Raw genomic sequence first — 27327 nt, forward strand, 5'->3', positions numbered from 1 at the left:
TATAAAATTGTGGGGACATGTACGCGCAGATAGCCGATTTTATAACACAAGCGTATATATATGCACATATACACACATATGTTATAAAATTGGCGCGTCCATGTGCACGAGCCGGCAAACTCACGCACATGTGCGCATGCACGCGGGTCTTAAATTTTACTTCATAGTTAGTTAGGTACTAAGTTTGGGAGTAATAGTATCTCTATAACTTATACCAGTAATTAAACCAGCTGCTGCGCTTTGTGTTAGTTGAAAAACACAAACCATATGTAATATAACATATAGGGGCGGATTTTAAGAGCCCTGCTCGCGTAAATCCGCCCGGATTTACGCGAGCAGGGCCCTGCGCGCCGGTAAGCCTATTTTACATAGGCCTACCGGCGCGCGCAGACCCCGGGACTCGCGTACGTCCCGGGGTTTTCGGAGGGGGGCGTGTCGGGGGCGTGTCGGGGGGCGGGCCCGGTCGTCGCGGCGTTTCGGGGGCGTGTCGGGAGCGTTTTGGGGCGGGTACGGGGCGTGGCTACGGCCCGGGGCGGTCCGGGGGCGTGGCCGCGCCCTCCGTACCCGCCCCCAGGTCGCGGCCCGGCGCGCAGGAGGCCCGCTGGCGCGCGGGGATTTACGTCTCCCTCCGGGAGGCGTAAATCCCCCGACAAAGGTAAGGGGATGGTTTAGATAGGGCCGGGCGGGTGGGTTAGGTAGGGGAAGGGAGGGGAAGGTGAGGGGAGGGCAAAGGAAAGTTCCCTCCGAGGCCGCTCCGATTTCCCTCCAAGGCCGCTCCGATTTCGGAGCGGCCTTGGAGGGAACGGGTTAGGCAGCGCGGCTTGGCGCGCGCCGGCTATACAAAATCAATAGCCTTGCGCGCGCCGATCCAGGGATTTTAGTGGATACGCGCGGCTCCGCGCGTATCTACTAAAATCCAGCGTACTTTTGCTTGAGTCTGATGCGCAAGCAAAAGTAGGCTGATCGCGCTTCTTTTAAAATCTACCCCATAGAGAACTGCAACAGTGATTAACATTAGTGCCTACACAACAGCTCTAAAATCATCATTAGAAATAAAATACTTCAAATGTCTTGTTAGACAAAGTTTTAAAAAGGCCGATCTGGTGACCAACCTGATGTGAGATCTTATCATTAATGTGGAATCCAGAAGTATACCTAAATTTCTGGTTTCTGTAACAATTGGCAATTTTACATCATCAAGAATTAAGTGATAAAGAAGGCACAGCTGATTGCTACATATTTAACACTAATTTGTTTGCTAACCTCAATTCATTTTGAACTTTAAAACACTGACGAGGTAATTTAGAAAATGATTTACATGCATAAAACTGGGTTTTACACGTGTAAATACAATTTACCCATGTAAGTGGGCTTTTGAAAATTGCTACATTATATGTCATTGAATTGTCCATAGGTTATACACATGTAAGTGCACTTTATCAGGCCAATACAGTACAGTGCGCTCCGACGAAGCTTTACTTCTGCTAGCCGGCATTTGGACGCGCGTTTTGGACACGCTAGCTTTACCCCTTATTCAGTAAGGGGTAATAGCGCGTCCAAAATGCGCGTCCAACCCCCCCCGAACCTAATAGTGCCTGCAACATGCAAATGCATGTTGATGGCCTTATTAGGTATTCCCGCACGATTCAGAAAGCAAAATGTGCAGCCAAGCCGCACATTTTACTTTCAGAAATTAGCGCCTACCCAAAGGTAGGCGCTAATTTCTCCGGGCACTGGGAAAGTGCACAGAAAAACGGTAAAAACTGCTTTTCTGTGCACCCTCTGACTTAATATCATGGCGATATTAAGATGGAGGTCCCGAAAGTTTAAAAAAGTAAAAAATGTAAAAAAAAATTTTAAATGGGCCCGCGGCTGGCGGGTCGAAAACCGGACGCTCAATTTTGCCGGCACCCGGTTTCCGAACCTGTGGCTGTCAGCGGGCTCGAGAACCGACGCCGGCAAAATTGAGCGTCAGCTGTCAAACCCGCTGACAGCCGCCGCTCCTGTAAAAAAAGAGGCGCTAGGGATGCGTTAGTGTCCCTAGCGCCTCTTTTTACCGCCGGGTCTAATTTAAATAAATTAACTTACTGTATCACACGACAGGAGAGTGTCCTGTGCGCGCGCTGGGAGAGTGGGCGCTCGCCCGCTCTCCCGCGATTTTACTGTATCGGCCCGCAATTGTGTAAATGGCTTTGGAAAATTGCTACAGTAGTATGTTATATTTACACATGTAATTCCTCTGAAAATTACCTCCTAAGGGCTTAATTTTCAAAAGCATTTACAGGCTTAAAATTGGGTTTTCCACGTGTAAATGTACTTTACTCGTACAAGCAGGCTTTTGAAAATTACTACAATATATGCCACTGAATTGTCCATAGGATTCACCCGCAAAAGTGTACTTTTATGCGGGCAAATAGCTTTTGAAAATTGCTACAACTGTAGTTACATTTACACATGTAAATCATTTTGAAAACTACCCCCAGGGCCAGTAACTTTCAAATGAGCGCACAGGACCCCCATATATATATATGTGTATTTGGGCATGTGGCCACACATACCGAAATCTTATATCCTGCCTGCAAGTACGCGCACATGGTATAAAATGGGACGAGCGCATGTATGTGCGTTCCCTATTTTAAGCATTTACACGAACAGCAGGGAATTATCGGCATTTGCACGCACAAATGAGGAAATTTTATAACATGGGCGCATGAAGGAAATGACCAGTTTATCCAGTTTGTCCGCCAGTTTGCCCAGTCAATCCCTAGGTCATCAAGACACCCCCCCCCCCCCCCGGTTCTTTAGCCTGCACTTCCCCTGGTTTACTCAGACCCCTCAAGCATTTCATATGTGGCTATAAATACATTTATTCAGACTTACATCTGATTTACAGCAGAAGTAAATTTGCGGTGAAGTGAAGCTTTGCTACATACGCGCGTATCTCTAGGCTCCGCCCCATAACATGCATGACCCGCCCCCATTCCACCCCTTTTTTTTCTCAATGTGAGATATTCGCGCATCGGCACTTGTGCGTGTATGTGGCAAGTTTCTAAAATCGGCTGGCCGCAAATAAGTAATACATGCGTGTGCATCTCCCATTTTTGGCATTTAACGCTTTTAAAATTCACCTTTAAGTGAGCAGTTCCACTGGAGGACTACCATCTAACTTACAGGATATAAAAATCTGTATATCGTCGGCATAAATACAATAACATACTCCCCTAACCGCTGCGATTTTACACAATGGCTGGGAATAAATATTGAACAGAGCCGATGATAAAGCCAATCTGTGTGGAATGTTGCAATGTTTTCCATGTTATGTCCCAAGCAGATTTGTTGCTTTTGATCTAAACCAGGTATGGTGTCACCTATACTCAGTAGCCTAAGATGCTTAATCAAAATTTCAAGACAGACCATATCAAATGCAGCCGATATATCTAATTGTACTAATAAGGCTGCAGCTCCTTCATCTATTCGCTGCCGAAGAGCATCCAATAGTGTAATCAATGTCTCTCTACTATCAGCCTTCCACATAATTTTCTAACACACTTCCCCAGTAATTTAGCTACAGTAGGTATATTTGAAATTGATCCACAATTGGTGAATCTACATTTTCTGTATAGGTCGCACTATAGCCCTTTTTAATTTCTCAGGTATATAACCTTCCAATAATGACATGTTAAATTATCCTTTCCAACAGTTTATATGTAAGGGCCCGGAGTCCTTGAATAATCCAGTTTAACAAAATCCAGTTTAACAAAAAGTAGATTTTAATTGTGAAACTAATCCTGTAATTTCTGCTGAAGTAAGCAGCACAGATTTAGACCATATTACTGGAGGAGACTCCATTTCAATATCAAAAGTTTCCACCTCACATTTAGGTAAAAGAGGCCCGCAGGCCTTGAAAATATGCTGCAATATCTTCACCAACACCAACATCTTCACCAAAATTTGAATTATTTGGCTTCTTTAACATCTTTTTTCACAAGATTGAACAACTCTCTAGGCTGATTGCGAACATTCTTGATCTGATTAGTATTTTTGCCTGCTGAGCACAGCCTTTGTATACTTTTAGTCAGATCTGCCTGTTCCTATTATCTTGGCTTAGATTCTTCCGCCACGGTCTTTTGCTTTACAAAGCTCCTGTCTCTCCCTCAGCAAGTCATAAGAGAACAAGGGCACAATATGGTTATACCTCCTTGTTAAAACAGTTTTCAATCAGAGCTACTTTGTTAGAAGTGTCAGACGAGGTGGACCATCACCTATCTGCTAATCTTGACATATCTCCTACACCTGCCTCCTGAAAAGAGCGTTTCCAAATACTGAAACTCATTTCCATCCACCCCTGGCCTAGTAGTCTTTTCAGACTTATGATGGATTTGCATAGCAAGCTTTATCTCCAAAGGAAATAGCATCAAAACTTGATCAGAGCAAGGCACTGTTAAAGAATGCGGCCGTTGCACACAGCTTCACTGAATAACAACAAGTCTAGGAGTGTGGCCTGAACACTGTCGGCTAAATTTTAAATCCCCTGGGCCAGATTTTCAAAAGCATTTACTCGAGCAAAACTGGTTTTTGCTCGAGTAAATACACTTTACTCAAGTAAGTGGGCTTTTCAAAATTGCTACAATATAAGCCATCGAATTGTCCATAGGATTTACTCAAGTAAGTGCACTTTACTTGAGTAAATAGCTTTTGAAAATTGCTACGATAGTATGTCACATTTACATGTGTAACTCCTTTGAAAATTACCCCCAATGTGCGCAGGGAAAACGGGGGTTATGTGGGTGACCAGACCTTGTGCGCACTGTGCGCATCTTCAAAGGGGCCCGGCCACACGCGTAACTCCTGTTACGCGCAGAAGTGCCGGGCCCAATAAAAGGGGCGGTCCGGGGGGGGGGGGGGGGCTGGAGGTGGCCATTTGCCGCTGTGCCGGGGGATCGCGTGCTGGCTACATAAAGCCGGATAACAAAATACCTAACTGGCTATGTTTGAAAATATCACAAACCAAAACCACACGTTGCAAAGTAGACCGTCTGTAAATATCTCAAATAAATCACCTCCCTCCAAAAGTCAACAGTCTACATCAGAAACTACTCCAATTTACATCAGTCTACAACTATCTGAGATGGTATCGTTTTTCAATGAGAAAAGAATAAAGTAATTGTGTTAAAGAAACTTGGAGTAGTTTCTGATGTAGAGGCAGGTGATTTATTTGAGATATGTTTGAAAATAGCAAGGTAAACATTTTAGTTATGCAGTCTTGTGGGGCCAGATAATGCACTACTGAACCGGATATCCTGAAAAGATATCCGGTTAAGTAGTGCTGTCATCTACTAAAGACAGAATAAGTTGCCCCGTCCCCTCCTTCCCTCCCCCCCCCAAAGCATAAGTCAGTTCATACATTGTATTCTAATACACCCCGCTCCCTAAACCTTTTCAAATCATAAGAGATTTGCCCTGTTTTGGAAGCCAGGCCCCCGTCCTGATTTTACCTTTAAAAGGAGATCAACCTGCCTCCTCCCTCCCACACACCAGGAAAACAATCGGACTCCCATCCCCGCCCATACCTTTTTCTTCATCGCTGGGAGCGATGGACCCTCTGGTCCACTCCCGACGCTTCCAGCGCTGCTCTGATTGACGCGGGGGATGGGGGTGCGGGGTTTTTTCCTAGTGGGAGGGGGGATGTTACCTTTTGAAGGTAACATCAGGACGGGGGCCCGGCTTCCAAAACAGGGCAGATCTCTATGATTTGAAGAGGTTTAGGTAGGGGTGGGGTTAGGATACTTATTTTCTCTTTAGTAGATGACAGTGCTATTTAACTATTTAGTAGATGACGGTGCTACTCCGGTTAAGTAGCAAGTTATCCGGCCACAGAAGGCTGCAGCAGGTCTAAAGTTATCCGGCTAACCTAGCTGGACATATCCGATATTCGGCCAGGTTAGCCGGATATCTCAGCCCCTCCCCGGAGCACCCCTGAAACGTCCCTTTTTTATCTGGCTAAATTCTAGCCAGGGAACCAGTTAAGTGCTACATGTAGCTGGGTGAGCCATTTAGATGGATAACTATTACATCATCCATCTAAATGGCTTTTGACTATGGTCCTCAATATATCTACTCCAACACAAAACAAGGAGAAGAGATTTGCACTCCAAAAAATTATCCACACAACATGAGGGAGATGAAAAAATAATAAATGACAACTTGGGAAAAGATTAACTTTATTCCTCGTTTGGACCGTTACTTCTTTTGCATCTCCCTCAATATATCTATATCATGTGCTGCATGATCACTTCAGAAAGTTAAGTGTCTTTATTTAGCACAGATCTAGCATTAACATATCCCACTTTTAAGAACTTTTCCACCTCAGTATTTATCTTGACTACCATGCCTCTTAGAGTAGGTAAGATATTGAACTGAGTTGATACCTTTCTGTCTCGGTCACTTTCTAAGATCCTTATTTCATCCATTCTCCCGGATGACTGAGATGGAATGGGCTCCAGGATTAAGCACGTCAGGCTGAACCATTGTTAGCAGTAATAAGCTATGTTTCTTAATAAAAGATGCAAGCCCGAAGAGCATGCACCAAGCGAAATACATTCCCTAAGAGCAGATGATAATGTCAGCATTGTATAAAATTATAAAGACCATACTAATCGCTACACGATAAATACCTTACATGGGCCAGAACAGCAGGAGAAAGACAATCAAAAATTCAAACCCACTTAATGCCTACTAAGGGGGGTACATAAGGGGCCAGGCCCTTTGGTGCGCCTTTCAGCAATGGGCTGCCAGGTGGGGGCCCGTTGCAAGGAGCCAGTGGTGAGACTGCCTGATGGGGGGGGGGGGGCGTGAGACTTAACACCAGCTCCTCAGTGGCACATTGGGGGCCGTGGTCTGAGTGACTGCAGCTGGTCACATGTTCTGCTCAGGAGGACAGGAGGATATTCTTCAGGGTGGTGCTGGAAGCCATGCACACACATTCAGTATCCAGCCCAGCGGGAGGAGGTAGGTTCCTCTCCTCCTCCTCCTGCTGGGGCTCAAGGACACTTTTAGGGATTTGGAGTTGGGAGGATGGGGATTTGGCCCACCACTTTTTTTTATTTTTCTTTAGGTAGGGGATTGGAGGGAATCAAAGCCCCGCTGACCTGCAGGTGGGAAGGAAGGAGAATTGGGGTGCTGCTGGCCCGCTAGTTACTGTCAAAGTTCAAAAGCCCAGTGAGTGGCAAAGTTACTCAAATAACTTTATCTGAGTAGGGTCAGTAACACTTTTACCAAAGTGACTATACAGGGAATGTTATCCACATAAAGTTATCTGGCTAACTCTGCTGCTCACCAAACCTTCTACTCTATAAGAATGTGCATGTCCCTTCTTTTGCCTATCTGCAATCAAAGACATCACTCGCCATTCACAGGCAGAGCCCGCTTGTATCATGCCTTTAGCTATCTGCTTATTAATTGCATGTATGACATCCAATCTGTTATGCCAAAATTACTTTGCTGTTCTCTAAAGTATTATCCCAGGTGCTATTCCAGATTGGAGATTTCTAGCACCGTTGCGTAGCTCTCAGTGCAACTCATAGGCATTCTTACACATGCCATACTCCCTGAAATGAGAGTCCAAAACCTTAAACCTGCTCCTCCTCCTTTCTCCTGGAGGCATCTGCAAACAAGTGTAACTCCCTGCTGCTTGCTGTGGGAGTCTGCCAAATGAAAACCCCCTAGGAACTTCTCCAAAATAGGTCCTTCCTCAAGGGATCTGTAATGCTAATAGAATAATAATTCTGTATTATTCCAGTCATTGCAGCTGCCAGTTTCCAAATAAACAGCCTTCCCATTCGTATGACCCTGCAAAGATTAGAGCTGCATCCAGTGACTGTATGTGCTTCAGTGTAACTATGAAGGGCTTGACACCCCAATTCTTTTTTTTTTTTTTAATCTCTGGAGGGTGAATACCTGAACAACAACAACAACAAAAAAACCCCCTCCAAGAATATCAAAAAAATTTTTGGGTTTTTTTTTTTTTTAAACATCTACCTCACTCTCACATGAGATCTGTAAGAGATTCAGTAAAATAAAATTTGTCAGAGCCACCAAAGATATTTGGATCCCGCAGGAGGAAAAGTCACTATAGATATTCCATGAACACTCCTCATTAGCCCCCAGACCTGCTCACAAATACCCAGGGCTGTCTCTAGGTCTTGTCTCTCAGGACCCAAGCACATGGCCCTACATGTCTAGGAAGGAGGCAGCCCACCTAAAGGGAAAACAGAAAGCTGCTGACCCCGGGAGAGGTTTTTCTTTGCGTGTTTGAAACCCAGCACTGGACAGAGTGGCAGGGAGAGGAGAATGTGTTCTGTGGGCCCCCTGACAGAACTGCAAGGAGACGGCAATGACCATTTTGGTCTTGATCTGCCATCATTTACTAGTTACACTATACCAGAGACTAAACTGAACTTGGGCTGAGATAAAAAAAATAAGCCCTATCCGGCTCGCAGAGGATGAGGAACAACTGATATAAGCTACAGAGAATGAACAGAATAAAAGAATAAAGTTGCTTGACAATTTAAAATTCTCTCTTTTTTTTTTTTTACCTATGAGAATTAGGGTTGTGCATTTATTTAAAAATGACTGGTATTCTGAGCCTAAAATGACTGCTTTCTTTTTTCGTTTCATTAAATCCAAAACAAATGAAAAAAAATGGCCCCATTCGTCCCCCTCCTGAAATTTTGTTTTGTAAAACAGTGCAAAAAGCATTCACTATTTTCCAAAATGGAAAAAAAAACCAAACCCCCAAAATAAAATTTGGGTAAGAAATGGTTTTAAAACAAAAGAAACCAAAACAAGAATTTCAACCATGCATATATCCCTAATGAAGAAAGGCTTTCAAGTTGAGGAGCCAATGAAATATGTTGTAGTAAGTATAGTCCCCCGCCCCCAACATCTTAATTTCTCCCACCTTGCCACAGAGACCCCCTGCTGAATGCAGAGGAAAACATGGCCTAAGAGCTGCCTGCCCAGGAACTCCTGTAGGCTGTTATAGGCAAATGGAAGAAAAATGTTATGTAGAGACTACGGGGTCTCCACTAAATGCTCCTTCTTCCCAGCCCTTGATTGTACAGCAGCAAAGGGACATGGCATTCAATACAGCACCTCCCCCAGAGGTTGCCTGCACCCAGAAGTCCTTTTAGGCACGAGGGGAGCTTAGCCCTAGTTAGAGAGCGGCAGTGTGGACTTGAGTTTGAGGGAGAAGGCGTGATTTCAGTGCGCTCTCCAAGTTAGGCCCCCAGCTTAGCACAGAAAGGGAAGAGACACTGCCCTGCCAAGTCCCCCAGAAGTGGACTGGAGGGAAGAGAGAGAAGCGGAAGGAGATCTGCAGTTTTTCTGAGTTTTACAGTTTGACCCGAGCCTCCTGGCAGACAGGACCCCCTGCCCAGTGGGGTCCTCTTCGCCCAGTTCAAGAGGAGGTTACAGTGACCCTGCAGAGAGAAGTGTTTTGATCCGAGATTTGAGTTTTCCCACCAAGAGGGAAGGAAGTATTTTTTTGTCACCCTTTCTTACCCTGGGCTGGAAGCTGGAAGGACTGCCTTCGGTAGGAGGCCTTTCCTTCCAGGAAGGCTGCGTCTATCTTTTGAAGAGCAGTTGAAGGGAGAGAAGAGGAGAGAGTCACCTGGAGACCCCTTAACGGATTTTCCACCCAGAGACAAAGGACACACTGACAGGTTGGGGTTCGGGATTCTTCATGGACCTCAGATATTCTGGAAAGGGATTCAGACACTTATCATCCCCGTCCATGAAGGATAAGCAGGTTCCTAGCCCCTGCCTGGAGGGACACATCCACAGAGGTAGAGAGGTCTTTTAAATCCCAGCTCTTAGGCAGCTGAGGACACTGGATGTAAATGGACACTTTAGTTTTTTGTACCTATTGATTCTGTTGAAAGAAATCACAGTGAGCTTTAATTTGAACACCCCCATCCAGAGAGTCCAGCTTGGTTTGTAAGTGTACAGGTCCCAAAAAGCTATGGTAACCCTCTCCCAAGGGGGATCTCACTTCACTGCCTGGGCCAAGAAGGTTTTCCTTCACCTCCACAGAAAGGACCAACCCCCCTTGAGAAAAGAATGAGGGTAAAGAGGCTGAGGAGGTATCCCCGTTTAAGAAATTATTTTATGGCATCCACCAAAAAAGGGTTACAGTTACTTACAACCAGAAGCTATGCACATCAGCAGACAGTAGGAAAAGTGTCAACAGATAGGGACTGACTGTCACTCCTGCAGGCTAGTCAGGGACTTCAAGATTCAGTGTGAACGGAGAGAAGAATGAGGAAAGGAATCCATCGACAGCCAACCAGCGGAGAATGTGCTGTCTATGTCCCACATAAATTTTAGTCTGGGAAACAGAGACTGGAGTGGCACTGTGCCACCACTATCTTGTTAGAACCTCTCATATCCCCAAGAAAGCAGCAAAGAGTCTATGGACAGGATTATGTGGAGCAGCAGCCCACTGTCTGAATGCCTACAGAGAATACCTGAAAGGGCTTGAGAGATGGAAGCTTGCAACTCAAGCACCCTCTCACCTCAACAGACTTCTGTTTCAGGCAACCGGGTGCTTGCTTGCTGGCAACGAGAGGCAGCCAAGACTCTGAATCATCCTGAAAAGTATAGATTTATGTTCACAGCCTTCTTGGGTGAAGGCATCACTTGGCAGCATCTATCTACAAGAAAGTATGATTCACAGTACCTGAAAAGATGAACCTGGGTGTCCCTTTAAAAGTTCAAACTACTTTCAGCTCAGTAAGAGTGAGAGGAGATCTGCCCTGTGACCACCTGGAGAGCCAAAGAAACAGGGGATTTTATCTAAGAAAAGAATAAACAAATAGAAAGTATGTGTTGCACAGTTCCTGAAAAAAACTTGTTTCAGCTGAAACATGCATTCAATTTATGAAACTAAAAAAATAAAGGAGGGTTTTTTTTTTTAATTTTGTGTAAATGAACTGAGATGACATTTTTCTGCTTCTTTGTATTTTTATGAGTCAGATGTTTTCTAACTGGCAAAAGCATTTATTCTGGCAACATCCTGGGCCATTACAAAATTAATCTGCTATAGTTTCCAGCACACTACTGGGACAATCAACAATGTAGGCAAAAATCATTCAAAAGCAATTAAAGAACTGACCAACAAACTAATTCCAGGCAACATAACATTTTTCGAATTTTTACAATTCACTAAAACAACCATTTAGTGACACTACAACTTTTGCTTTTAGACAGCTATTGAACAGTGTTTTATTTTAGTTGTTATTTCATTAGAATGTCAATTGTCTTTTGAGTTTTGTTCCAGAGTACAAAGTATGTTATTTGTTCTTTTCAAAAACAGACATAAAGAACCCCGGAAAACTGCATGTAACCGAAACACATTGTTGTAATGTTGCTGTACCTGTGGTTTTCATGATCCTGGCAGCATAGAGAATGGAAAGCATTATTCCAAGAGCATTTATTTAAAAGTGAGTCTCCATAGATGCATGGATTACATAGAAATTAAAAAACAACCAAAATCAAAGGAAGAGTGTCACACCAATGTCACCACAACAAAGAAGGGGACCCAAAAAAGTATGTATATAAATTTGCAAAACATTTAGAGTATTTAAGAGAGTATTAAAAACTTGGCTTTTTAAGGAAGCCTACCCAACCCATCTTAAAGTTGTTTTACAGTTTTAGTTATTTTTATTTTGTTTTAGTGAAGGCAGTTTAGATGTTTTTACTATTATTATGATTTAGTTACAGGAGATAGGAAGAGATTGTGGCAGCTGCCCGATGAGTTTATTGATTTGTTTTATGAGATGTTATTATCCGGATGTTTGTAATGTTTTAATTCATTTTACTTTTTATGTCGATTAAGTTGATTTTATTATGTTTATTGTATATTATTATTTATTGTTGTGAATCGTTAAGATGGCACCCGAGTGACGGTATACAAGATCGAACAAATAAATAAATAAATAAAAGGGAGAAACCAAGATCATAATCAGAATAATTCTATATAATATGAGGACACCCTGGACCAGCCTCCAATCTGCACACATCTTCGCACATTCACAAACAGATAAATACATAACACAAATGTTTGGAAGGAGAAAGGCTGCAGATTTTATTAAGATTCAGTACTCGAGCCAAATAACAAAAACATCGACTTTACTTAAAGTAAGCCTTTCCCAAATCAGCCTTGACAGCTTAGTCACCATAACCAGCAAACTAAGACTATCCCTAGGTCGCTCGACCTGAAGGCCTGTTTGATCTCAGGCGCCCACCACAGTGAGCAAGGAGCCAGATATCCGTAAGGCTGAACCCAGCCCCTCAACGCATCACATCTGCCAAAGACTCCAAATACCACTAAGCTTTCTTCTATTGCTCCGGTACTCCGCCAGCCTCGACAACAACCAGATCCACATAAACAAAAGAAGGAATAACCAAGAACAATCATTGCAAAAGAACTATAAAACAGGAACAGAGGAAGGGGTGGGTGGGTGGGAAGCAAACAGTGGAATAAGGGGGGACCTGAGAGGGTGAAGCAGGGTATCCCAGTTATTATGTAATAGTGACACCGAGGGATCAGACTAAGGGCCTACAATTGCAGGGCTCTGAAAGGAGAGCTGAGAACTGTCACTGCAATAGATGGGCTAAGCGAGTTGAGAGCAGGATATAAATAAGGGAAAAATCCCACAGTGGGGGCCAGCTCAGTGGCAGTACTGTGCAGTGCCCTGTAATAATCCTGGGCTCAATTTCCAGGTAGGCTTGCCAACTGGCTCCAGATTTTCAGGACAGGTTGATCCAGGCCTGGTTTTACTCCCCTGCATGCATGAACTTATAGCTTGCTTTTCTTAGGGAATGCAATAGGGAAATCAGAATAAATCCCAGCATGCAATGGGGGTAAAGCCAGGCCTGGATCAACCTGTCCTGAAAATCTGGATCCAGTTGGCAACCCTATTTCCAGGTCAGGTCTTGCATTCCCTGGACTGGCCAGGGCAAGAGTTGCTGCAGAAGCGGTGTTTACAGCCTTTTGGAGGAGGGAGTCCCGGTTATTATGAAATGGCAACACCTAGTGGCTGTTATTTAGAGACCATGATTGTAGAGTTCCAGAAGGCGCCCTAATTCCTGGCCCATGGCAGAGGACTGTCACTGCAATGACCGGGCTAAGTAAGCTGAGACATAAAATTAAGGCTCAAGGCACCAGATCCCAGCCCCAGTTCTGATTGAGCTGGAAACCCAAAGAAATAAGAGGAAACTGCCATGTTCCCCTTCAAATCCATTCCTACCCCCCCCCCCCAAAAAAAAAGAAAAAAAAAAGATTATTCATGGCACCACAGTGCAAAAGAGGCCAGCTCTGAATGAGCTGGAAATCCAAAGGAGAAAGCCAGAAAAAAAAGCTTTACCTCAAAATGAGCATCACAGGGCTTTCTACAACCATTGTGGAAAGCTGGCTGCCTAAGAGAAAATTAAAACCTCCCCCCTCTCTTTTTTCTACATTTTTTCAGGTATTCTCCTGGTTTTCAGAAGGGGAGGGGATGTGGGCAGGCCCTGGGGTTTATGCAAGTCTGATGGTTGATTTTGAATCCCCCTCTGATTTAAACATCTGTGTAGGGATATTTTTAAGTTGCACTAAGCCATCTTTAAATTGGGATATCTCAGGAACCATAGGCGACAAGATAATAATTAATGCATCTAGAGAGAAAGAATCATGCCATTTTAATACATGTGCCCAAAGGATTATTTGTGGCAGATACTGAATCTCCCAGTAGTCTCCTCCTTCCCCTTTTTTGTTTTGGATATGCATTTTAACAAAATTTCCCATTCCACAGTAATTTGTTTTTAAAACAAAATTTTGTTTTCATTAACCCCCCCCCCCCCCAAAAAAAAAAAACCCCCCAAAACTAATGCTGTCAGTAGTGCCAAAAAATATAAACTACTCCAGGCATCTCCACCGCCAGACTTTGATGGACCTTTGGTCTGACCCACTATGGCAATCTTATGTTCCTGTGGGACCGGTAGTGATGAGGGGGATTTTAATTTAACAATTAAACCTGAATTGGATAACTCCTCAGGAGTGGGAATGTCGCAAAAGGGACAAAGAAAGAAACTGCATGCAGCGATTGATGTCTTGGATAAACAGATGTCTGGAGGGCTTTGCATTGTGCAAGTAGAAACAATGCTTGTTCTGTTCCGCACTCCTCCTACCTTTGGACAGACGTGATGCCGATAGGTACAACTTTCACGGGGAGGGTTAAAGCAGCTGAAATTGAAAATGTGATTAGGATGGATCATACCTCAGTTTTGGTGGAACTGCAAGGACGCCAGTGTTAGAGGAAAAATAAGTTTTGAAGGTTGAATGATGCATTGCTGTGGGATGAAGGGATCTGTGCTTAATAGCGAGGCAGAAACGAGGGAATACCTAGAACTTAACAACACAGGGGAATTAAAATCCTGCACTGCTTTGGGACTGTCTGAAGGCATCTTGAGGGACAAGCTAATAAGAGGAAAGTGAGTTGGAGAGAAAGAGTTCACTTCTTTGCAAAACTTAAAATGCTAGAGGAACAACATAAGGTACATTTATATATCAGAGTTTACATACCATTCCTAACACAAGTTACTCATATATAGAAAAAAAGGAATCTTCATTTAATTCAAAAATACAGAAAACATAAATAAAAGATATTGAATTATTAGCACACGCAATCGTAACTTTTCACCAAAAATATGTCAATGTTATTAAAAAACAAGCATAATATACATTAATGTTATTGATTAACAACACAATATATCTAAAAATACATGAGAAAGTGATCACAAAACACCATCTGTACACACAGCCCAAGCACTCTGTCATAAAATCAGAAAATGTCCAATACATAATGTATAGTCAAACCTTCATAATCCAAAATCACAGGTCTTTTCACAGACTGCATTGATAAAGATTCTATAAATACCGGATAATAACGCAAGTGTGAAAACTTAAATATCCTAACAGCCTCCCAAGTTTTCACCTTCAGAGAGTCAGTATATACCCCAACAACAGGTCCAGCTGTTCTGCCTATGTGGCTTCTTCAGGGGGATCACTGGAACCTCACTTTCTGTTGTTTTCTATTCAAGTAACTGATAAAAACTGGCTGTTATGATGAATTCTCTTTCACACAATATATACTGCGGATTTTTTATTTTTCCCTTAAGACTCAGTTCTTCATATCATTGAAAATATGCGATACTGTGTGGGACACTCCCACGTAAAGTGATATAACACAATTCAATCAAACATCTTGCCTGATACAACACAAACGATTCAACCAACTGAACGATATTCGTTAGCCCATCTCAGAAAAAGCACTTTGGACTGTTTTATTCTGTATGAAGATTCCCCGAGAAATTATTATTTGCGAATTGGACTTTAAACTAGGGATAGATATTCCGGAGAAACAAAATAGGAAATTAGACGAAATTTCCTATTTTGATTCATTACATTATCAAAACCAAACGATTGAAAATCTGCCAAAATTTCGTTGGTTTTCATATTTCGCTTCAAAAACAAAATCAATCCATCAGGCCTAGGCCCAGGTCTGAAGCTGGGGCCTCGCCTAGAGAATAGCTTGAAGACCAAAGGAGTGCCTTGGCCTAGGCGAGAGCACGAACCCAGGGTCTGGGTCTAGGCCTAGGCCCAAGTGCAATGCTGGGGTCTCAGCCCAGGCCCATGCCTAACACCGGGGCCCTGACTGAGATCCCAAACACATAAAAAACGTACCTGGCTCATGCCCAGGCCTGATGCCGTCACCCAGTCCAGAGATCGAGTCACGACACTAGGGTCTCAGCCCAGACCCAGGCCTGATGCTGGAACCCGACTGGAGGCCAGTTCCTGACACCTGGGCCTCAGCCTAGGCTGGGACTGACTCTGCATCCTAGTCCGGATACCAGGTGCTGATGCCGGGGCCTCAGCCCAGACCTATCCGGAGACCATCCCGACGCTTAGGCCCAGGCTGAAACCTCGGCCTTGTGTAGACCTAGACTGTGGTAGGTCGCCATGATCTTGGCCTATGCCCTATGCAAGGCCTAGACCTAGGCCTTGGTATCAGATCCCCCCAGACCAGGTAAGTTGGGGCCAGGGAAGATCCTGGACCTGACATTTTTTGGGTGGGGGGGGGGGGGCTTAGGAGGCCCCGTTTCTTTTCTTTTTTTTTTTTTCATTTTGGGGGGGGGGGGTTATTTAAATATTCATTTCATTTTTTTTAACTAAATAAACATTTGACAGGACGAAATTTGTAGAAAATGAAACCTCTGAAAACAAAATGAAAAACAAAACACGCATTTTTCTACTTCCCACCCCTACTTTAAACTACCTTCTGTTACAATAAAAAAAAAAAAAGTTTTTGAACTCCCAAATCAAGTATCTAGCCTATTTCTTCTGAGTCAGTAAAGCCTGCAAAAAAGAACATTTAAGCATGAGTACAAGGAAGAGTACGTCCTCAGCATGCCTGAAAGACTGTGTGATCCTAGGACCTTGGAAGAACCCCCAAAAGCCCCCAGGGACAACTGTGTGCCCCTGCATTCTGGGAAGCCACCTGAAGAGAGGGTTACATAATAAAGTCATATTTTGTGAGCAGCTTTGGCTCTCTTTACTAGCAGATGCTCTCAGACCTAGTAATAGGATGTTCAACTGGACGCAGTGTGAACTTAGGAGTGACAAGAAGGTTCATCCCCATAAAGGGTGAGTCAAATATCACAGGAGAATAAATAGAGACTCCATGAGCTGCTGGGGGGTGGGGTCGAAAAGGAGTGAAGAGGAGTGAAGAGGAATATAAACATCTAAAAAGGAATCAGGAAGAGCAGCCAAGGGGCTGAGCTTGGCTCTGGAGAGATTTTTTCCTGGATCTGCAGAAGAGCATGTTTTCCTGTATGACTGGTGAAGGGCGGAGAAAAGGGGATTCCAATCCAGAGAGGAGCGAGAGGGCTGCTTCTTTCAAGCCTGCCACCAGTGAGTAATTAAGAATGAAAAAGAGAAGGGAATCCTGCCATTTTTTCCCACTGGGGATGAAGAGAAAAAGGCCTTATGGGGGGAAAAGACCTAGGGACTTAAGTTGAACCAGGAACTGATCTACTTTTCTGTGAGTTTTAGGAAATAAGGAACTGTTTCTTGTTTTTGGATTTTGTGATCTGGACTGTCTGTTTTGCACCTGCTTTACTTTTGATTCTTTCAATTCAAAACTATTTTTCGGATTTGCAACACATCACATGGAGTGTGGTGGACTGTTTATTTTTTAGTATGTGATTCTCCTTAGGGCCCTACAGGTTAAGCCTGTCCCCATCACTGAACTATGTCTCCAACCCTGCCACGAGTGGATCTGTGCTCAGCAGGACTTGAAAGGGTGACCCTCCTTGTAAAGGGAGGGGTGAGGGAGGGTTATTCAGATACCTTTTAAAAGACTACAAAAGCACAGCCTATCATTTAAATGAATTTGTATATATATTAAAAATTCAGAGCCTCTATAGGTCAAATATGCTTTTCCAAAAAAACAAAAAAACCCCCTTTAAATTGAGTGAAGCTCATCATCTACGCAGAGTCCTGAAATCAGTATTGCAAAAAAGGACTTCTGGCAGCCTCAGTAACAACAGTATCTCATGTTACTATATTGTTAGGAGTAGAAGGAGACTAATTCTTGTCTTCATAAGGAGATGGGTGTTAAGAAGGACTGAGTCACTGACTTTCTTAAAATTGGCTGCAAAAGTCATCTTAAGATCAGACACAACCAGGAGGAAAGCATTTATCCCTCCACAGGAATATAATTGCCTCAAGTACTGTCCCGGGTGTTGTAAGTTTTATGAGTCAGCTGAATCGCCCTTACAAAAATTTCCATGCTGCCTCAGGGTTTATTTAAGCTCTCCACAGTATTTTTGTTTGACACTAAGAACCCCACAAAGGGAAATAAACTTTGGTTTACGATTATAGCAGAAACAGTTGCAGGCTACAGTGCAAGCCACATCAGCGTGCTGTATTTCCAAAAGAAAATAACTCCAAAAAAAATCATTTGGTAGAAGCATAAATTCTCTCCTCTCCATCTCGGAGCGTGAAATATTTCGATGTGTCAGAGCCCGTGTGCTATTTCATTGTCCTGTTGGACAAGAGATATCAATAACACGGTGCACACAGAGCTCAACTTACCCAGATTCCAGGCCTAGAAACATTTATAGCCAAAAAGTTATTTACTGATGTTAGCAAAAAAAAGAGAAACACATCTTATGTTTAAAACATACAGCTTAGAGATGCTTTCTCTCTCAGAAAACTTGCTTTCCTCTTTAGAATGACTGTCCCCCCTTCAGAATCACATAGCTTTATTGCAATATGCAAGAGCATCATTACCCTTTCTCAGTGCTCACCTGATGTCATCATCATCTGGAGCAGGAGAAATGGTGCACAACAAACAGGACATCACTGTGTGGTCACCACAGGCTAACAGCAGGGAGTTAAAAAAAAAAGCTTGCCCACATACCAGTCACCACACTGTCATTTAAACATGGGCCGAATGATTTATACGGGCCAGCTCTACGGTTCAACCCTAAAGAGGAGCATTTCCAAAGCTTTTTACCCACATTAATCAGCTGTCTGACACTTGCTCTGCCTTGGTGAGGCTAAAAGTCTAAACCTCGGTCCACAGTGCGCCTACTTTAAGCCAGCACGGGAAGAGGAGTTCTGGCAGCACATTTACAGAGAGCTGCGTTTTCAAATCTTTGCATGCGCTTTTCTACCTGCAGACCAAAGCAGCTACAAAGGACTGCACATGCTTGTAACCCACGAGCTGTTGCAAAAGTATGTGTGTAATTTCACTTTGAGAACTGGTGCGAAGTCTACGGGTAAAATGTCCGCGCGATCTTAATCCCAATCCTTATAGTTTGAAAATTTCTCCCCAGATCTGATTTGTGATGCATAAGGTTTTTTGGGGGTTTGTTTTTTTTTGACAACTCCCTAAACTCAGGAGAGTAAAATACTTCAAGTGAACCATATAACTCTCATTACGTGGCATGAAACAAGCAACCCTGGGCCACTTTTTGTGTGACGAAGCATTACTTGTACTTACGTTCAGATGCTACTTTTGTGTTATTCGCTTTGCTGTTAATACCACGCATGTAAAAACAATGCAACACGACATGAATTTGAAACATACTATAACCATTCCCACACATCAACAGCCTCCAGCATTGCTTTACACAATATTTCAGAACTGTTTTATTTAAGTGTAGAGCCCCCCATTAGGATCCCTACTAAGGAGCTAGGTCATGCTGTGCAGGGTCGTGTAGACGAATGTACCATCTTCACCACAACACCCCCGCTCGCCCCCCCCCCCCCCCCCCCCCGCGTGGCTGCTGCAATGGTTTATTCCTGCTTTCATATCACAGAGTGACTCCTAGTGTCTTTTTGGATTTCTGATTTTGATTTTGAGAGAATAGGAGCTGTTTATTTCCTGTTCCTCTGTATTTGAGTTGTAGGCTGAAAGAGTTGCAGGTTAATTTTAAAACTGCTTGCTTGCGCAAAAATGCCCACATACGAGCGTATGTAGGTCGCAAGTGAGCAACACAGGTTTTAAAAAGCCACAAAATACCCGCGTACGTACCCATGCGGGCGAAAGGAATAAGGGGGAGGAAAAGGGGCGGGGCATGGGCATTCTGGGGCGGAGCCAAGACTTACACGTGTAACTCCGAATTTTAAAACCGAAATCCGCAGTGCGCATATGCTAGATATCTGTGTAACTTACTTTACTGCTGCTCCTGATGAGGAGCAAGTCTGGAGATCTCACGTCTTAGGGCTTATAGGACAGGATGAGGGGTCAGGGTGAACTGGGGGGCGTGTAGGTTGAAGAGCAAGAGAGGTCTGGACAAACTGGTGGACTAATTGGAAAACTGGGAATGTGCCTTGTGTTTTAAAATTTGCGGATATACCGGGTAAAACCGACAAGGTCCTATGGAAGACACATGCATGCTGGCTATGCTCAAGTAACCTCTTAAAATTAGGGGCATACTTACACACGGTTGGTGCATTTTAAAACATCTGCACGCATGTGCGCACACAATTAAAAATTCCAGTGTATTCTCGCTTGCGCGCAGATACGCGCGTGAATTGGCGCACGCGTGCTCGTTTTAAAATTGACCTCTTGGGGAGGAGCCTAGGTGTTAGGTGAGAAATTTGCTGCTAGTTCACTCCCAGAGGGCTGGTAAGCTGTTTCTCTCTTTTGTGAGTTTGTTTTGGAAGGAAGATTTTTTTGTCCTCCCTTCCTTTCCAGCAGAGAGGACAGAAAGATTTGCCCAAATCTTGGATGAAAGCCTCTGGTCTTCTGGAGCTGTGTGGTTCCTTTTTGTATTTTGGTTTGCAAGGAATTTTCTTTTGTGGCTGGAGCTTGCACTGAGGTGTTAGGAACCTTTTTAGTCACCTCTATGTTCCTAAATCTGAGAAAGTCAACACCAACCCAGCAGAAATCTGGAGAAGGAGTGATACCATTCAGAGCCAAAATTGGGAGGAGAGAGAAGAAGAGCTATCCATCAAGTGCTTGCTCAGCATAAATAGCAGAGGAGGTGCCCACAAGGAGGAGAGAAGAGAAGTGGAGCCGAGTTCAAGATCAAGCACTGGATTTTAGATACAGAGGGGAATCTTTATTGGTTAGAAGGAACCTTACTAATCTGTCCAGGAGCAGCCCCAAATTTCAAGAGAAAATAGAAGGGATCTCAAAGGGAGAGATCAAGTGGGACAGAGACTCACTAATTTGCTGTTTCTGTTTGCATTATGAACTAGGGATGTACATTCGTTTTTATTTGTTTTCATTTTTTAGTGTGCACTAAAATTTAATCCACACTATTTTGATTTAGTGCACCTACCTTGCAATTAGAGCCATAACAGAATTATATAAAGACCCACATTATTCATGTCAAGCCAATACTTCAGTAAAATATATTGAAAAACCAGCAAGAAGTCCTGACTGGGTATTTAGCACTTAGAAGATAAGAGTTCAAAAAAAGGTTTTTGAAAAAAAAAAATTTTCTGGACGTCCAATGCACACACAAGATGCATGGTCCAGGCCGTGTATCTTGTATGTGTCTATGCTGGTAGTGGAAGAAAACAAACGCTCGTAGATTGCGTGTCCATTTTCCCAACCTGCTTGACAGCCACTCCTCCCGTGCACCCGATGCCAAAGAGGTGCTAGGGACGCACATTTGTCCCTAGCGCCTCCTTTTTAGCGCGACCCTTTATTTAAATATTGGATCATGCGCACAGGAGAGGTGGCTGTCGAGCGGGTTGGGAAAATGGACACACAATCTATGAGCATTCATTTTCTTCCACTACTGGCATAGACACATAAAAGATACACGGCCTGGACCATGCATCTTATGTGTGCATTGGGCATCCAGAAATTGTTTTTTTTCAAAAACTTTTTTTTTTTTTAAACTAAATACTCCTTTATTTGGTTCCTCCTACTTAGTATCGCTACAATACGTTTAGGAGGAATCACATAAAGCAGGAATTTTTCTTTTTTTAAATTAATTAATTAATTAATTTTAGGTTTTTCTATACCGATATTTGTGTTGGGTAACGCATCATGCCGGTTTACAATTAACAAGGAGTGACAAAAGGAAAATAATAAGAACATTAACAAGTGCTAAAAGAAAAAAATAGCAGTTACAATAAAACAGGGACATAATACAACTTGGAACGGTGAAGAGGCGATAGTAAATTTAACAGTGAAAAATAAAAAGAAAAAAATCTGCCGATTTAAAAGAGATTGAAAAGATTAAGGAGTTGGCAAAGTTGTTGATTAATGTGTCCTTGAGCGTGGCATACCTTTACACCATTTCCAGGCTGGTGTAAAATTTGGCACGTTGCAAGGGCGCATTGGCCATGTACAAAATGTATTGGATCGCGGGGATTAGCTAATAGTCTCATCTACATGAATTTACATGTGATGAGCGCTATTAGCTATACAGTGACTGGGACGCACTAATCCCCATATTGGATCGGGGGTTATGGATGCGCGTCCGATTGCGTGTTAAGCCGAGTGCAGCAGCTAGTGCACGGTATTGATTCGGCCCCCTAATGCCTTGGATCTTGGAGGTTAATCCTTCCCACCATCAGAGAATCCGCACCTGGGTTAGAAGAGAGTGAGTCAAGGACTTAGCCATGATACTGAGTGTGTGTCCCCCTCATCTAAAGGAAGAACCTGGATAGGATTTACATAGGCATAAAGAACATCGACAATCATGTGTTGTTAAATATAGCTAAGACATAAGAACATGACATTCATAGTGACAAAAGTGATCTACTCAGGAAGCAGATTTTGAGTTTACATAAATGTATTTTCTGTGAAATTTCTAACAGAATACTGGATGCATTTTTGCCACATTACAAGCTGCAAATGCAATCTTGAAGCCCTTACTAATTTTAATAACAGTGTGGTTTTTATAAATCATACCATAGCATTCTGTCACAGATTCAATGTACTTAATTAGTTTCACTGTTTTTGTGCATCTTGTGAACTCCAGGTAAAGCACAGCCTAGTGTTTAAAGCACGAAAGCTCGTAAAATCCTGGAACATGAATACAAGACTCCTTCTGCCACTGATTTTCAGAGTAACTTTACATAAGTCACTTTCTCTGTGGACAGACAGGGCTGAATTAACTGTGACATGTGGGTGACGTTATCCAAGGTGCTGAACGGACACTTCTCTCTTTTGCTTTTGCTCTACTAAGCATGTGTGGAAAATTTCACTGGGGTGCTGCCTTGTGAATCCCTCAGTTGTTTTCGGCCAAGCTAGAGCACGGATTGTACCCTTCTCTCTGTTGCTGTTGATTTCATTTCTTAACTCTTTTTTGAATTCTTTAAAATTTTTCAACCCTTTGTATTGCCTAGCTGCCTTGGCAATGTATACACAGTACTTTTCAATGCTGTAAAAAAAAGAAAATTAATATCTGGCTCCAAGAAAACCATTCTCAGTGGTTTTAAGGATTATGTGTGGGGCAAAAAGATGTCTCTCATTGACTACCACCACTTCTATTATCAGTGCCTTGGGCCTGACCATGACATGCCTAACTTATCACTGTGGCTAGATGTCACTGCAGACTCACAGATCCAGAGCCTGGAAGATGGAGGAGTTGCACAGGCCAGTAAAGAGCTGCAGCTGATCCTCCTACAAGAACAGAGCATCTTTTAGGTCCCTGGGTGTTGAATTGCACAGGAGTTCCTTCAGCACAGGGTTCCTCCACCTCATTAGAGGTCAAGTAAAACATGAAAGCATGGACTTAGGGGACCGCAAGCCCTTCACGGGCCCCATGGGGCTTGGTGCAGACCAAACAGAAGAAGGTGCTGTTCATCAGAGCCAGCGGTGCAGTCGAAGCCGACGAAGCCACACTGAGCTCTGGCACTAATGGCGCTGTCGACGCACCAGTCACCAATGCATCAAGCCCAGCAGCCATCAAATCTTGATGCTGGTGATGCCTCAGACCTTGGCACTGTCAACACATTGAGCCCGAATGCCTTCAGTGCACTGAGCCTTAGCACAGACAGTGCATCCACCCTCAATGTTGTCAACACATTGGCTGGGAGCCCTCAATGCCCCAAACCTTGGAACGCAGATCGACACAGTTGACACACTATACCCTGGTGCTACCAACTCAGCTATCCCTTAAATCAGCGCAACACTCACCGGTTCTATTGATGCATCCCAGAAGGGTAGAAGGTCTGGAAGGACATATGCTCCATTTTCCTCCCCCCTATCTCCAGGGCAATCGCGCTATCGAGGCTTTTAGAATAAACTCTTTGTCTGGAGATGCTGGATCCTATTTGTTTATTGGTGCTCTTGCTCTCCATGTACCTTCCGAGATAGCAACTACAGAGTCCAGTGAGACTTCAAGAGGAAAATACTGGTTTCAGAAGAAGATGTTTCTCCCCCCAGAGCCTGGCCAGAGGACATGATAGCCCTTAGACAAAGTGGCAGAGTTGGTGAAGACTTTCTTTACCTCCTTGACAGCTACGGACAAGAAGGGCACTCTTCAACCTCTCTTGTCCAAAGTATCAGATTTGCTCCTACCAAAGGGAGTCCTTTTGCTTCTTTGCCCAGGGATGTCCCATCAGAACTCCCAAGGCAGATTCTAGTCCTCGCCACTCTCTTGTGCAAAGTCCAGCCATTCAGAAAATGTTCCACAAGAATCTTCCCCTCCGAGATGATTGAAGACCCCACTTGAATCATCACTAGGATCCTGGGTTTAATGTTCCTTCACCCCTTAGATCAGAGGAAGGGTTGATGGGGATTCTTCAGACCCCTACCTGAACCAGTAGAGCACTTGTCATTGTCTGAAGATCTCTCCTGCTCCAGATTTCTGAATAGTAAAGCCCTAGGAGTAAATCTGCGTAAAGACAAGCACTCCTGCACAAAGGTCTTTGGGCCTTCTCCAAATCTTGGAAACTCTAAGGGAGCCTGCAGCAATTCTGATACACTCAGTCCTGCAGAAATTGCAAACAAGAATGTGGGAAAATCCAGTCTCCTGTGTGCTCAGAAAAAGCTAGAGTTCAAAAAACCCCGGGTTTGGGATAGTTCAACTGCCCCATCAATCAGTTGTTGTAGAATCAGTGCTAAAGTGGGCAAAGAAAACAAGGATCTTCTCCAATACTCCAAAGATTCCAAGCTGCTAGACAACTATGGGGAAAACATTTTTCAGAGCTCAATGTTTAATGCTCACATTGCTGCTCACCAGTTTTATATGGTGCAGTACTTACATGACTGCATTCAGAAACTGAATGCTAAGCCCAGAGAGCATGGGCTATGCCAGATATACACAGGCTCTGCTAGATGCGGAAGAATGCATGTGCCACTTCATTCAGTCAGTATAAAAGAGTTATTTGATAGCCATTGGAGTTCGCCAAATGGCTTGGTTAAGAGTCAGCAATCTGTGCAACTATGTACATGATAAGTTGACAGATGTTCCCTGCACTGGAGACCACATCTTTGGAGTCAAATGCAGGGAAGCAATCACCCAAATCAAAGAGCAATATGTGGCAGTCTAGTCTCTCTCAACAGGGTCAGAGCAGCAGTCATCATCGAGTCATCCCTACTTCACTTTTAAGTGCTCCTATTTCCAAGGATGACCCTTCCATCAAGCCAGTGGTATCATGCTCCAGCTATGTTTCCACAGCAACAATTTCTGGCTCGAGGACGGCAGCAAGACAGATATAAGCCGAAAATGACACAACATGCCCAAACCGAACCTTGGCCCTATTTTTGATCAGCTTTGACATCTAGTACTCAGTCCGACCAGTGTGTGTGTGTTGGGGGGAATTCAATTTTACTTGGAGGAGTGATGCAAAATCACAAACATCACTGGGTACTCAAGATTGTGGAATCTGGTTACCATTTGCACTTCTCTCAGCTTCCAGCACTACCTTATTGATTAGCCTTCATTCTGGATCCATTTCACTTCTCTCAGCTCCAGCCAGAAGTAAACACAGAAACATAGAAATGACGGCAGAAAAGGACCAAATGGTCCATTCAGTACCCAGAAAGTTTATGGTAGTATCTGCTGCACCATGTATGGTACCCCTATACTTATCAGTTTCCCAGACCATAAAAGGCAGGGCCCTCATTGGTTAATGTTTGAATCCAATTCCCCGTTATGCCTTGCCGTTGAAGCAGAGAGCAATGTTGGAGTTGCATCAAAGTTTCAGGCTTTTTGTTTAAGGGTAGTAATTGCTGTATTAGCAAGTTACCCCTCATACTCATTTGTTTCCCCAGACCGTAAAGGAACGTAGAACTCTGCCAAGAGTCCATAAGAATTTGGGAGTGGACTTGCAACCACCAAGCTTTCCTGCAAGTGACCTACCTTTGGGGGATTTCCAACATGTTGGTGGATTGCCTCAGCAAAGTGTCTCGCAAGAAGTCCCTATATTGGAAGGTGGCAGATTATTCATTCTTCGGGGACATCCATTGATTGACCTATTCGCAATAGAGGAAAACAAAAAGGTTTACAGATTTTGCTCCATTCCTCCCAGCAAACTCAGGTCCACTCTGGACACTCTACTGCTCAACTGGAATGCTTTTCTACCGCTTCTGCTAATAAGCAGGATAATGCAGAAAGCGCTCAAAGATTGAGCTCGCTTGATACTTATTGTGCCAACATGGCCCAGACAAATCTGGTTCTATACCTTGTCCAGTTATCCGTCAATCCCTGATCCCTCTAGGGGCTGATCCGACATTATAGACTCAAGAAGAGGGCCTGTTTATATCATCCAAACTTCCCCACTCTCAAATTGACAGCATGGATGTTGGGCACTCATTCGCTTCCCTATCCCTGCCCAAGGAAGTTGAAGACATTCTGGTATCTTCCATGAAGCCTTCAACTAGAAGGGCTTACAACTTTAAATGGAAATGGTTTTCATCCTAGTGTTAGAGCTCCCTGGACCCTTTTGCTTGCAAACCACAGGAACTGCTTCTTTTCTTATTCTCTCTTTCCTCCTTGGGTATCAGTACGTCTTCGGTTAAGGTGCTTCTCAGTGCCATAGCAGTTTACCAAATTCAAATGGAGGAAAAATCAATATCCACTCTTCTTTTAGTGCCAAAGTTCATGAAAGGCTTATGGCTTACGAAACGTGTGGTAGCCAAACCACCAATGCCATGGGATCTTAATGTGGTACTGGTGCAGTTTATGAAGCCACCCTTTGAACTGTTGAAGTCAGCTTCACTGAAGGTTCTCACATGGAAAGTGTTATTCTTTCTTGTGATCACATCAGCTAGGAGAGTCAGCAAATTTCATACACTGGTTCATTAACTCTCCGTATATGCAGTTCTTTCACAATAGGGTGGTGGTCTGTACCCACCCCAAGTTTCTGCCAAAAGCGACGTCAGCTTTTCATATAAACAAAGCCATCATGTTACATTTTTTCAAGGCTGCATGCACACAAAGGAGAAAAGGCCCTTCATTCATTGGACAGCTAGAGGGTCTTAACTTACTATCAAAAGAACTCAGCCACATCACAACTATTCATCTCTTATAATCCTAATCATTTAGGCATAACAGTTTCCAAGCATACTCTGTCCAATTGGCTAGCAGACTGAATCACACATTTTTATGCTCTCGCTGGCCTCCATATCCTAGACTCTTTTAAGGCTCAACAAGTGAGAGCCATGGCTGCATCATTGGCTCATCTATGAGCCATGCCTATTGAGGACATCTGCAAAGCTGCAACTTTGTTGTCATTTTACACCTTCACATCCCATTACTGGCTGGACAATCTGTCAAAAAGTGACAGTAAATCTGGACTAG

General features: G+C 43.6%; 1 protein-coding gene across 5 annotated transcripts in view; it reads right to left on the reverse strand.

Annotated features, from left to right (window-relative positions):
- Nucleotides 1–27327, reverse strand: part of KCNG2 (potassium voltage-gated channel modifier subfamily G member 2) — a 232801-nt gene that overhangs the window by 84395 nt on the left and 121079 nt on the right. The window contains exons 2-3 of one of the 5 annotated variants that reach the window (XM_029590819.1): nucleotides 25888–26000; nucleotides 10739–10854 (exon numbers count right to left, since the gene is read on the reverse strand). The exons of 2 other annotated variants lie outside the window; for them this stretch is intronic. The gene's annotated coding sequence lies outside the window, so the exon portion shown is untranslated. The remainder of the gene's footprint in view (nucleotides 1–10738; nucleotides 10855–25887; nucleotides 26001–27327) is intronic. 2 more of the 5 variants (XM_029590820.1, XM_029590818.1) reach the window with 2 other exon arrangements.

The sequence above is a fragment of the Rhinatrema bivittatum genome, chromosome 2 (genome assembly GCF_901001135.1).
Source record: "Rhinatrema bivittatum chromosome 2, aRhiBiv1.1, whole genome shotgun sequence".
NCBI classification, from domain to species: domain Eukaryota; kingdom Metazoa; phylum Chordata; class Amphibia; order Gymnophiona; family Rhinatrematidae; genus Rhinatrema; species Rhinatrema bivittatum.